Here is a 13,809-nt window from a genome sequence, read left to right on the forward strand (position 1 = left end):
AGTCATCTTGATTGGAATAAAGTGTTAACACTTAAAACATTTAATTTGCAAAGGAACAAAATGAGGGGGTTCATTTTGCCATAGAAATTATGATTAGTGCTGAAGAAAGAAAAATTAGGGCACATTTTGAGTGACTTCTCAAATCCTCTTATATTTCATTAAAAAAATTCAGATATGCAGTCTCCCAAGATGGCCACCAGAGACAAAAGAGCCCAAATGTTGCCCAAATATCAGCCAGATGTAGCCCAACTATAGCCCAATGACAGAATGTCCCAGAGTGTTCTAAAGAACAACTAGAACGCTAACAGTCTTACTTATGACAAAAGTATGGCACACCTGAAGTCATCTTGATTGGAATAAAGTGGTAACACTTAATACATTTAATTTGAAAAGGAACAAAATGAGGGGTTTCATTTTGCCATAGAAATTTTATATATAGATATATATATATATATATATTCACTGAAAAAACCATAGGTTTTAAACACGTTATAGATAGGAAGTAGCATTTAAAAAACCTATGAAATTCACTGAAAAAACCATAGGTTTTACACACGTTATAGTTAGGAAATAGCATTTACAAAACCTATGAAATTCACTGAAAAAACCATAGGTTTGACACCAGTTATAGTTAGCTGGAAATTTTACTCGCATAAAACCAATGAAATTCCCACGTTATAGTTAGTTGGACTCACTATAACTTGCGCGTGCAATGCACTGCTGATGACGTCACATATTACATCACTCATGACATGGTCAGTGACATCAGTCATGACATCACTGATGACACCCTCCTTGTGACAGAGTGACAGACCTCTTTTCACTGTAATGTAACCCTTGAAACACATATTCAAAAATAGAAACTAAAATTTTAAAAAAATGGAGATACCCATACCAGTTACAACAACCAATTCAATAATTCCACCATATATATACACATCCACTCATTGATCAACAGTTCTATATAGTCACTCGTACATATACTCACTCATGATATGTAGTGATACACCTATACATCCTGTTACACACCGACAGTCATCCAAAAGATACTCTCACACATATTCACACATGCAAATAAACTATTGAACATCCATTTATTTGCATATACAGCTATACACACACAACCACCTTACTTCTATGGAAACTTACACATACTTACTCTCTTAAACAATCACTTATAGAAACACATACTTATCTAAACAGGAACTCTTACAATCTCTTTCTCTCACATATACTCACTTATATACATCAATATTCACATATATTAGATTAAAACATATGTAGTTACTGATAAAAACACTAGTGAGACAGTCATTCACTCACTAAGACACACATATACACACTCTTCCACCCATACAGTCCTGCACATATGCTGTCTTCAAAACACATACAAAGAGAGAGTCAGTCATTCATGCATCTATGTGTTAAGTAATACCCCCACCAAACCATACAAACACTCATACTGATACTAACAAAAACATCTAATAACCCATATACATACACATGTAGCTACTCACCAACCCATGCAACCACTTATACACAAAGTGAAACACTAATACATATATTTAAATATTTAAAAATTACTCTCTAATATATGTATTCACTAAGATACACTTAATAAACCAGTTAACCAATCAATTTAAAAAAAAAATCCAAGTAATCACTTATTTAAACATTTATTCTTCCATCAACTTTTACATATACATATATAACACATATTTATTTTTTTAAAAGACACACATTCACTGGATAGTGTCATCAGTGATGTCATGACTGATGTCACTGACCATGTCATGAGTGATGTAATATGTGACGTCATCAGCAGTGCATTGCACGCGCAAGTTATAGTGAGTCCAACTAACTATAACGTGGGAATTTCATTGGTTTTATGCGAGTAAAATTTCCAGCTAACTATAACTGGTGTCAAACCTATGGTTTTTTCAGTGAATTTCATAGGTTTTGTAAATGCTATTTCCTAACTATAACGTGTGTAAAACCTATGGTTTTTTCAGTGAATATATATATATATATCCACACACATATACAAACAATACATTTATATATCTGAAGACAAAACAGAATCCTTGGGACCGGAGTACTAGTAGTGCTGCAAAACAACCTTTGGAAAACACAACAATATACAATTCGCAGTTCACATTAATCAAGATAACCTTTGTGTAAACACCTTTCAGGGTATATGCCATTCCACCCTATTACACTATAGGCAGGTGTTACAATTATTTCTTTTCACACATGAGTTTGGATATAAAAGGGCTTCTTTTTATGTCTGGTCGACGCGTTTCAGCCTGTTTAATTTGGGCCTCATCAGGACTGTGGGCCAAAGGAAACCTGTTTCAGAAGTACAAATAAACGTTTTCGCATGTATACTTAGATATATAAAAGAGTTGGAATATTTACAATATATACAACTTACTGCACGTGAGGATCACCCGCACTACGATCTTCCAACTGTGTCATCAATTAAGTAAATCGCCGCTGTGGACAACAGTAGAGGTAAAGAAAAGCTGAAAGTGTGTTTCATATAGAGTGACGGTGAACAGATAGCGTGAGCAATGAACTGTGCTCCATAAAGAACCTAGAGAAACTGTGCTCTGTGTGTAATAGGGGAATATCAGAATCTCAGACTAAAGTAAAAGAAAACCAAATCGTCCCATAAACTAAAATGTGCTGCAATCTGTGCTTGAATACTATTATGACCGGTTCTCAGCATAATATTTCTCCATGTATACCTTGCCGGAGATCCTGTCTCGGCGTCTGCATAGAAACCTCCAGCCTCGGCCGGGCTAAATCACGGTGGAATATTTAATCCACGTCTCTGTACGGAGACAATCAAACAGTCTAATGAGTCACAAAACCATCACTGTCTGGAACTTATATTAAACAGCCGCTAATCTGTGTCATTCTAAGCAGCTCTATAGAACATTATCTTGTACATGGTAGCGCAGCCGAATCGGTGCCTCGTGAAACTATTGTAGGGCGTCTAATAAAAACTAGTGGAACGCACCATACAGCAAAAGAATGAAACACACTAGATAACTTCCAAGGAAAAAGAGGCAGGGTTGCCGGGCCGTCAATCTGGGCTAAATAAATACTTGCACGTTTGCAGTGAATCTTCGTAGGCAAACGGTCTACAATGGAAAATACCCGCATGAGAATCCCATTCTAGAAAATAAATTTGTTGTGTTGTGCGCGAGTCAGCGCGAGTACATGCTTGATGCGAGGTTTCCCTCGAGCATTCATCACATGGACTCGCGCCGACTCGTGCTATTGTTTTCATTCAATTTGGTCTCGAGTGATATTATTATTCAATTGTGCATCACTCGAGACCACTCTCAGTTAGTAGCTTTAATAATGTATACTCTAACTGTATTCTGGTGAGTTACTGGTGATCGACTCAGAGACCGGAGCTGTATACGGGGAGTGCTTCATTTATGAGAATAAACTCATTTCTACAACTTACAATTGTTGATATTTACTCAACAAACTTGGCGACGAAGGACGGAGCACCGAACCTGTTCCTGAAAGAAGCACTTCCTGTCCATTTAAATACTCATTTACGTATTTCTTTGAAAATTATTAAAGCATTTAAACGCTTTCTATTACGCTCCAACTTACATGAAAGCGATGCACAGTCTTCTGAGGAACTGAATTCCCGGATGATTTGGAAATTGACTTTCCAACTGAAAAGCCGATTTTATTTCACTCGCGTGTGAAGGTGCGCGTTTTCATTTCTTGATCGCGCTAGCTAATCCTTCCCATACACGCATTGGCTGATGATGAAGAGGAACTAACTCCTACATTTAGTGCGCTTTCACTGATTGGATTAAGCAGAACCAATTACAACATTTCACAAGAAAATTAGTGAAGCCGCTTTCCATTGGTTTACTACTCTGGATGAAACTGACAAGGTGACTTCGTTTCTTTCCTCTTTCTATTATAAAACGAGGAGATTTATTTAAATAACGAAGTAAACACTTCATGAACAGAGAAACGAATGGTATTTAAAAAATTGAAAAGCAGAAAAACGGATGATATTCATCAGAAAAATGGATGGTAAAAAAAAACGACAGGAAATCTTTTCTTGACTGTTTTGTTTTTCTGCAACACTCAAGTATTTCAGTATTTTCCTAAGACTAATTTTTGTGTTATCCTCTTTAATATCAGCATACAGTGTAAAGTATCCTGCTTATTTACTTATTTCAATTACCATGAGTGCTCAAGGCTATACACTTTCGCCTCCACAAAGCTATTGGTCAGCTGGTAGTTCCCCTTGTATGCCCTGGATTGAATGGAAGGCTTACTTCTTGAATTATATTGAGACTTTAGATGCAAATGGAAAAATGAAAGCACCAGAAAAAAAGGGCATTTTTTTACACAGTTTGGGTCCTGAAGGATTGAAAGCCTTCAATCAACTCCCTACTTCACAAGCTAGTGGTGACATGAATGTATTTGACAAAGCTGTTTATGATTTTGATAAGTATTGTTCTCCCAAAGTATGCATAGGAATTACTAGGTTTAAGTTTTTTCAGAGAAAACAGTTATGTGAGGAAACTGTAGATAATTTTGTTTCATCTCTGAAAACTTTAGCTCTAGATTGCAAATTTGGAAACTTACAAGAAGATTTTATAAGAGATCAAGTAGTCATGCACTCTAAAAATGATACCATACAGGAAAGACTTTGGATTAATGGTGATGAAAACTTAGATTTTGTTTTGTCAATTGTTAGAAAGGCTGAACTTTCTTGTAGAAGCGCATTACAGGTTAAAGGGAATGATGCTTCAGTTAGTAAGAATGTTGTTGCAAAAATTAATCAAAAATATGAGGGTAAAAATAGAGATACTTTCAGGAAGAAACAAGTATTCCCTTCTAAAATAAATCCTGAAGCCTCAAGAGGTAATCTCAAATGCTTTAGGTGCAACAGCAAATCACATTTAGCTAATGACAAAACTTGCCCTGGCTTGAAACAGAAGTGTTCAAATTGTGGTTTGAAAGGACATTTTACTTCTGCCTGCAGAAGGAGTAATGCTAATCAAAAAGTCAAATGCATTGAGTTGAATGAAAATAGTGATGAGGATGGATTCACAGATGACTCCAATGAATGTTTATTCGTTTTAAACATAAAAGACTCTACAGTTTTAAATGTAAATGACCATTCCATCAAAAAAAAGCCATTATGTGACATGGTTATTGGAGGTGTAAAAATTAGCATGTATGCAGATTCTGGTTCACCTTATTCCATAGTATGCGAATCTGTCTGGAAAAAATTGTTTGTACCTAGACTTTGCAGTCACTTAGAAGAAAGTGACATTAGTCCTGAAGGATATTCTGGTGGAAGGATAGATATTTTAGGATTCAGGACTTTAGTTTTTAGATTTAAGAACAGAAAATGCATTGCTAAGCTGTATGTTTCGAAAAAGGGTCCCTCAGTACTAAGTTGGTTTGACTGTGGCAAACTTGACATTGTACTGGATCCTAATAGTCCTACTCCAGTGATGTTGATTGATGAACAAAATGGCATTTCTTCTTTGATGCTAAGTAAATTTCCTAATGTTTTTTCTAAAGGCATTGGAAAGTTAACCAGCTTTAAACATGAAATCCGTTTAAAAGATAATGCTTGCCCTAAAATACATAAAGCTCGTAATATTCCCTTTGCTGTCAGAGAGGAGGTCAAGAGTGAATTAAATGCTTTAGTAGAAGGAGGCATAATAGATAGAATAGAGTCCTCTGAATGGGTTTCACCCATAGTGGTTGCCAGGCGGACTAATGGCAAGGTGAGATTATGCATTGACCTTCGCCATCTTAACAATAATATTGTTGTAGATCAATTTCCCCTTCCCCGTATTTCTGAAATGTTATCTGTAGTTGGGGGGTCTAATATTTTCTCAACAATCGACCTATCTGCTGCGTATCACCAGATAGAGTTGAATGAAAAGAGTAAAGATTTGACAGCATTTACCACACCTTTTGGGTGCTTCAGATTCAACAGGATGCCTTTTGGACTGGCGTCCGCAGCAGCAATTTTCCAGAGGGTCATGCAAGACATTCTGAAAGATTGTAAAAATGCCATTTGCTTTCAAGATGACATTTTGGTATTCAATGATGATAAAGACAAACATATCATGGCTTTAGAGGAAGTTTTAAATGCACTTAATGCACATGGCCTTACCATTAAGCATGAGAAATGCAAATTTGGTGTACATTCCGTAAATTACTTAGGCCATGAATTGTGTGCAGAGGGTATCAAGCCTAAACCTTCACTTTTAGAAGCGATTAAATCAGCTCCTCACCCTTTATCTAAAGATGATGTAAGATCCTTTTTAGGGTTAGTTGAGTTCTACGCTAGATATGTGCCTGACTTTTCGTGCAGAACATATAATATCAGGCAGCTAATTAAAAATAAGGTTGTTTTTGAATAGACTAATGAATGCGAGAAAGAGTTCAGTGATGTGAAGAATGCTATTTGCTCTGCAAGTGCATTAGCTTGTTTTGATCCTTCTCTGGAAAACATTATTACTACTGATGCTAGCGCAAAAGGACTAGGTGCTGTGTTTTCGCAAAAGAATAAGGAGGGAAAAGAAGTGATCATTGCACATGCTTCAAGGGCACTTACTCCTGCTGAAGAAAAATATTCCACAATAGAAAGGGAGACGTTAGCATGCATTTGGGCTCTAGAACACTTCAGAGTGTTTGTATGGGGTAAAGAATGCACTCTTAGGAGTGATCATAAACCGTTAGTACGACTACTTACTACAGAAGGCATGTTACGAGCTTCAGCCCGAATTGCACGCATGTCCATGCGTTTGCAAGATTTTATTTATAATATACAATACTTACCGGGAAGAGAGAATGTTTCTGCAGATTTTTTGTCAAGGATGCCCTTACCAATTCAAGAGGATTTACATAATGAATGGGACAATTTCCAGATTGCCATGATACATGATGAGGGTCCCATTTCTATTGATCAGACTTTGTGGAAAGAGAAATTTGAGAGTGATGAAATTTTAAAAAATGTTGCAAGTTACATAATTAGTAATTGGCCTGAAAAGAAGTATTTGAGTCCAGAATTGAAAAGCTTCTGGGAAGTAAGGTCAGAACTTTCATATTGTGAGAACATCATTAAAAGAGGTGAGCGCATTGTACCACCAGAGGGTGTGAGGAAAATTATAGTTTCACAGAGTCATGAAGGTCATAGTGGCATAGTTAGAACCAAGCAACAGGTTAAACATTTATTTTGGTGGCCAGGGATGGACATGTTCATTGAAAAAATGGTCAGAAATTGTATAGTATGTGCCAATTCTGATAAGTCCTTAGTTACTTTGAAACCCAATATGGGTACACATAGTATTCCAAATAATCCTTGGGAAACCATAGCTATAGACATTATGGGTCCCATTGGCTACGAATCCAAGTATGTTATAGCAGCCATTGACATTTTCTCAAAATGGCCCATTATCAAAATTGTCCAGAAGATAGATACTGATTCGGTTTTGTGTTTCCTAGATAAAGTTTTTATTGAAGAAGGGTTACCAGCAAAGATAATATCAGACAATGGTGTACAATTTAACTCCAAAAAAGCTAATGATTACTTTTCAAGACTTGGCATTGTTCACTCTACTACTTCTTTATATAATCCCAGTGGGAATGGAATTATAGAGAGATTCAATAGAGTTCTAAAAGGAGCCATACAGATCACTAGTAATGATGACAAAACATGGGAAATAGAAATTTTAAAAAAAGTATGGATGTACAGGACAACCACGAACTCAATGACAGGATATTCTCCTTTTGAGATCATGAGAGGAAGAGTTCCAAGAACAAAGGTGAATCCCTCGTGGTTGATGAAATCCACTCCTTCCAATGTAGATTTGAGTATAGTCAAGGAAAACCTTATTCGCACTCATTGCTCAAACAAAAAATACTTTGATGAGAAACGTGGTTCTAAAAAAGATCCCAAGATAGAAGTGGGCATGATGGTAAAGGTCAAGAAACCATGGAAGGTAAAAAAAGGTGAGAGTTCATTTATGGGTCCTTTTGAAGTTTCAGAAGTTTTAAAAAAACTCTGTGAGATTAACCAATAAAAAGATTTGGAATCTAAGTAGGATTGCTGTCCTCAAAGCTGACAAGGATGTTTACAGTAAAGAAGTTATTCCTGAACATTCTGATTTTTCCTTTTTGGATAAAGATTCTTGCACTGCAGATGTTTTACCTAGCTGTTCAAATAATTGTATTACCAACCAGGATACTGCACCTACTGTGACAACCTGTAATGATAGCAGTGTTTCCCAACCCAAAAGAGTCACTAAGAAACCGAAGTGGTTAGCTGATTTTGTTGCTTTCATTATCAAAAAAATGTAATTCACTGTGTTTTTTTTTTTTTTTCTCTCATAAGGGAGGAAGGTGTGTTGTGTTGTGCGCGAGTCAGCGCGAGTACATGCTTGATGCGAGGTTTCCCTCGAGCATTCATCACATGGACTCGCGCCGACTCGTGCTATTGTTTTCATTCAATTTGGTCTCGAGTGATATTATTATTCAATTGTGCATCACTCGAGACCACTCTCAGTTAGTAGCTTTAGTAATGTATACTCTAACTGTATTCTGGTGAGTTACTGGTGATCGACTCAGAGACCGGAGCTGTATACGGGGAGTGCTTCATTTATGAGAATAAACTCATTTCTACAACTTACAATTGTTGATATTTACTCAACAAAATTCAGTCTGAAATATCGGGGGCAGACTATCTTACTGCCTAGAAGAGCTTACCTCTAAGTCGACTTCTTCTCACGCTGTATCCCTCTCACTGCGAGTTCAGGACGTCACGCCACTAGTTCCGGGCGTCACTACGTAAGAAGTTCTCCCCCGCAGTAGACACTAAGGACAGTCTATAGCGACTTTCTATGTAGTCTCAATAATACCTCAACAATCGGTTTTATAGGGTGACAGAGGGGCGAAGTAAATATTAAAATGTGAGAGTCAACTAAAAGACATTCCAGTGCTTACTACACACAAGCGAATATTAAGAAAAATGTTTATGAAAGACTTGAAAGAAACCATCACCGAAAAAGGAATTACAATTTTCTGGAGAGTCCATATAAATACACCACTCATTGTGACCGCTCTCTGTTGTCCCGCACAATATAAAAACTACACTGAGAGTGTGTAGTTGACAAGGAGAATTACATAATTCAAATGAAATTACAATGGGACCAACATATACAATTGTATGCAGCAGAAAGATACATTATGTTATCTACAGCAGAAAAATACATCAAGTCATCACCTATTCTTAACACAAATCCATCCTCTTCATGAAACATGTATAGTTTCAACCTGATCAGAGTAGACGAAAGTACTACAACCTTATATCTCGGTAGTTGTTAGAAGTAGCAGTGTATGCCTCTCTCTGGTTATCAATACTGATTTTGAAACATTCAATATTTGATCAAGGCCCAAATCTCATCTCTATCGTTTATTCTGGTTGTAGCTGTGTGGTATTTCTCGATTTGTCTAGCTTCCAGTCTGTTCAACTTGGTCTGTATATTTTCTTGAGTGTTATTTTGGACCACTAACAATACCGTCCAACTCATATTGATCTCACTGTGGCCATGACTCAAGCAGTGCTCTACCAATGGAGCTCCCATGGTTTTGCACTTTGAGATTTGTGTTGTAAAATACGATTTTTTATTGGTTGTGTAGTTTGACCAATATAGTGCATATTACATGGACAAGTGACGCAATAAACAACATTCTATGTGTTACAATTGCTGAATGTTCCTTGAATAGGTCGTTGGTCATTAATCGTCACTTCCTTGGAATCTTTTGTCAATATACATGCCACACACTGTTGGCACCTGAAATGTCCCACCACTGGCGGGAGACCCAACATTCCTCTCAGATGTTGTCCCTTATCTATGGGTTGCGCAGCCCTCACAAATTGTTGTTTTAAATTCTTGCCTTGGTGAAAGGCGAACAGTGGTTTGGGAAAGTCCAATGGAAGGAGCATAAACGTCGTGCTCAGCCGCAGTCAACACATACAACAAATAAGATCACCCACAGATCGTCAAGGAGACTATCCTAAGAAACACATTTCGAAATAGGGGCCTCCAATCATAGCATGATAGAGAAAAGAGAACGATGAATGCTGAAGAGCATCGCTAGAAAAACAAGAACAGTAAAAGACAACGCTCTTATAAGGAGAACCTTGATAGATATATAAGGCATCCTCCATACCAATATAACAGAGGCTCTCATTGAAGAGAAGGAAGGAAACAGACAAGTGCAAGCAAGAAGGTTAAACCAGGCAACTAAGAAGGGAATAGGTAAAATGCAGCGATCTACACCATATAGAAGGCCAGATGACCACATGAGCAAAACACACACACACAATTGCTGAATGTTCCTTGAATAGGTCGTTGGTCATTAATCGTCACTTCCTTGGAATCTTTTGTCAATATACATGCCACACACTGTTGGCACCTGAAATGTCCCACCACTGGCGGGAGACCCAACATTCCTCTCAGATGTTGTCCCTTATCTATGGGTTGCGCAGCCCTCACAAATTGTTGTTTTAAATTCTTGCCTTGGTGAAAGGCGAACAGTGGTTTGGGAAAGTCCAATGGAAGGAGCATAAACGTCGTGCTCAGCCGCAGTCAACACATACAACAAATAAGATCACCCACAGATCGTCAAGGAGACTATCCTAAGAAACACATTTCGAAATAGGGGCCTCCAATCATAGCATGATAGAGAAAAGAGAACGATGAATGCTGAAGAGTATCGCTAGAAAAACAAGAACAGTAAAAGACAACGCTCTTATAAGGAGAACCTTGATAGATATATAAGGCATCCTCCATACCAATATAACAGAGGCTCTCATTGAAGAGAAGGAAGGAAACAGACAAGTGCAAGCAAGAAGGTTAAACCAGGCAACTAAGAAGGGAATAGGTAAAATGCAGCGATCTACACCATATAGAAGGCCAGATGACCACATGAGCAAAACACACACACACACACACACACATATATATATGTATATATATATATATATATATATATATATATATATATATATATATATATATATATATATATATATATATACATATACACACCTGAAGTAAAAGACATCTAGAAGAGATCCATGCAAAGGATATGTACATACATGCAGAGACATCCAAAGATAAATGTATATAAGGATAAATATGCATATAAAAAACATAGGAATTTCCATAGACACACGGGTCATACAGGGTACAGAAAAAGTATATCCACTCCTCCGAAGGTAGCCAACGTCCTCCGCCAGTGAGCAGAAGGACGAGACGTGGAGTATCAAGGGACACTCCAAGAAAAGAGGTAACCAAGGAAGGACAGAGATAATACATCCTACCATCGTAAAGGAGAGATAACGACAGTAACTGAGGTGGAGACAGAAACACAAGCTGGGAAACTACAACACAGTGCCACATAAGAGTAGGAAGTGGAAGACATTGCCTGCTACATAAAAACAAGGCCAACCGTTCAAGAACCAATGCCACTGACCGAGGAACGATGTCAGCATGCGGTAGTAGGATAAGCAAAGAATAAACAGCATGTGGAATGCCCACCATGAAAGTAGAAGAAGACCTCCAGGGGAAAAGAAAGGCTGGAGAACCTAAGGGCAACAGATAGTTGATAATGACAATCACACATGGTCCAAATTATGGAAGAAGCAGTAACAGGTAAGAAACCTGACCAATGCTTCGTGGAAATTTGGGGAAAGATAGGATATACCCCAAGAAAAAGTAATGAAATATCCCCACCAAAGAAGGGGGTTAAATGGAATCTCTCCCATAGAAAAAGGGGGACACTACAAATGCGGGAGTAGAGGGAGGAAGATACGGGAAAGAAAGGGAAACATAGCCTCCTGTGAAAGAAGGATACCAGACAAGGATCCAAACAATCAAGGAGACTGGTGTTCCAGGTGAAGGGAACTGAAAGAACTGCAGACACAACAGTTGACCGACGGTGTGATGGCAGATATGTATTAAAAAAAACCTACAGGAGGCATCAGCAGTGGCCATACACCAAGCAGGTAGGTAGAATACCGAAAGGGTAAAAACACATACAAGAACACTAGACTGCTGAATATAAACGGCATCAGGAGCACAATTAGTTAGAAAAGGGCCTACACAAGAAAACAGTGCCCAGGCGCAATACAAAATAATACTCCAAAAAGATGCCGATACCACAAGGGCATTAGGGAGATGGAGTCGTGGAACCTAGGCCCGAACCAAAAGGAACACAAGATGAGAAGGAGAAAATCCATGGGTCTAACAGAGTAAAACAGAACAAAGAGAAGGTCTACATTGAAGAGGGTCAAAGACCAGAACGAAAATAAACAAGGACAAGAGTGTGCTTGCTTGAGGTGCCAATGTCACCCATCAGGAGTGGCACAGAAAAGATGATGACGAAGTCCCCATAAAGGATACAAAGTGCATAGATAGCTAACAAAATGCCTCTCAGGCATACAAAGTAATCCCCAAAAACATGGAGCAAGGCTATAGCACATCTGCACAATATAAACTGAATATAAGCCAGAGAGTAAGAATGTGGGGAGGAAAAATCAAGCAGCAAAAAGAAGCCTCCCACGAGACCACAAAGCAAGAAATGTTGTAGATGGCTGGAAAAGAAAAAGGTCACTGACAGCGTAAATGAGAAGAAAAGTACCTGCAGAAAGCAGGAACACCACACTGGGTGTAATCCTGGAAGGGAGAGAATGTTCTGACCTATGAAGGTGGACAAAAGTCAAAACAAGGGGAAACAAACTGTCCCTGACAACCCTAGTACAACAACAGAGTTAAGACGCCGTACCACCATGACTATCTCTAGACTGGCATAATGCTGAGTCAGCATGCGCACCAAAAAGGGAGGTGTAAGCAAAAGGCATGTCAATCAAAGTAGTTTGCACAGCCTCTGAAAACATGGAAGTACACAACCATGTGCGCCGACTTCGAGCAATGGAAGAGGCCATAATCTGGCCAAGAGTATAGGTAATATCCATACAACAGCAGATGCTAAGTGTGGCAGCTTGTTGTCCAACTTGCAGCAGGGGAATAAGAGCATTTCGGGCTTCCTCCGGAAGGAAGGTCTATAGGCACTCCAGAGAGTCCCACCAGGCATAGGAGAAGCAGGCGAGCACACAAGAAGTGTTCAGAGGGCGCAAAGCAGCACTAGAAGAAGAGAAAATATGCCAACCACAAGCGTCAAATTTCATGGCCTCCCTTTCGCAGAGGGACAGGGGGAATAAATTCAATATTTTGCGAGGCTAAAGCAGCCTGAACCACAAAGCTTTTAATAGAGGGATGTCCAAGTAGACAGGAGGGGTCTTTTAGGGCCAGGCAATGCATATGAGGAATAGAGAGATCCACAGGGAGCCCTATTTCCCGTGTAGTCAAGCACCCAATAGGATATTGAAAAAACAGCCACTATAAGGAAGTAAAGGCTCCACATTAGAATAGGCTTAAGCCCAGCCCCATGCGCACGCGCAGCTGACACTAATCCTCAGTTGCAGTGGGACGGTGGACGCTGTAGCGGCGCTTGGGCCCTTGTTAATTTTAAAACGGTGTTGTGTTTCTTTTTAATCGTGTGCACTCTCTACTTTGCTTACCTGCTGCCTTCTCCCCATTCCATCTTCCTGCACCCCTAGCCCCGGTCCGGATCGGCAGTGTGCCGCTACTCGGAGGGCTGACGGGGTCAGCAGGCCGCCATCTTGGGAGGGCAGTGTAGGCTGGGTCAGTGCTCCTGACATCGCGC

General features: G+C 38.9%; 1 protein-coding gene across 5 annotated transcripts in view; it reads right to left on the minus strand.

Moving 5' to 3' along the window:
• The window catches only part of LOC144784620 (thiamine pyrophosphokinase 1-like), a 1,414,696-nt gene that overhangs the window by 1,044,700 nt on the left and 356,187 nt on the right, over nt 1–13,809 (minus strand). The window contains exon 3 of one of the 5 annotated variants that reach the window (XM_078663544.1): nt 2,435–2,496. The exons of the other annotated variants lie outside the window; for them this stretch is intronic. The gene's annotated coding sequence lies outside the window, so the exon portion shown is untranslated. The remainder of the gene's footprint in view (nt 1–2,434; nt 2,497–13,809) is intronic. 5 annotated transcript variants of the gene reach the window in all.

The sequence above is a fragment of the Lissotriton helveticus genome, chromosome 10, assembly GCF_964261635.1.
Source record: "Lissotriton helveticus chromosome 10, aLisHel1.1, whole genome shotgun sequence".
Classification (NCBI taxonomy): domain Eukaryota; kingdom Metazoa; phylum Chordata; class Amphibia; order Caudata; family Salamandridae; genus Lissotriton; species Lissotriton helveticus.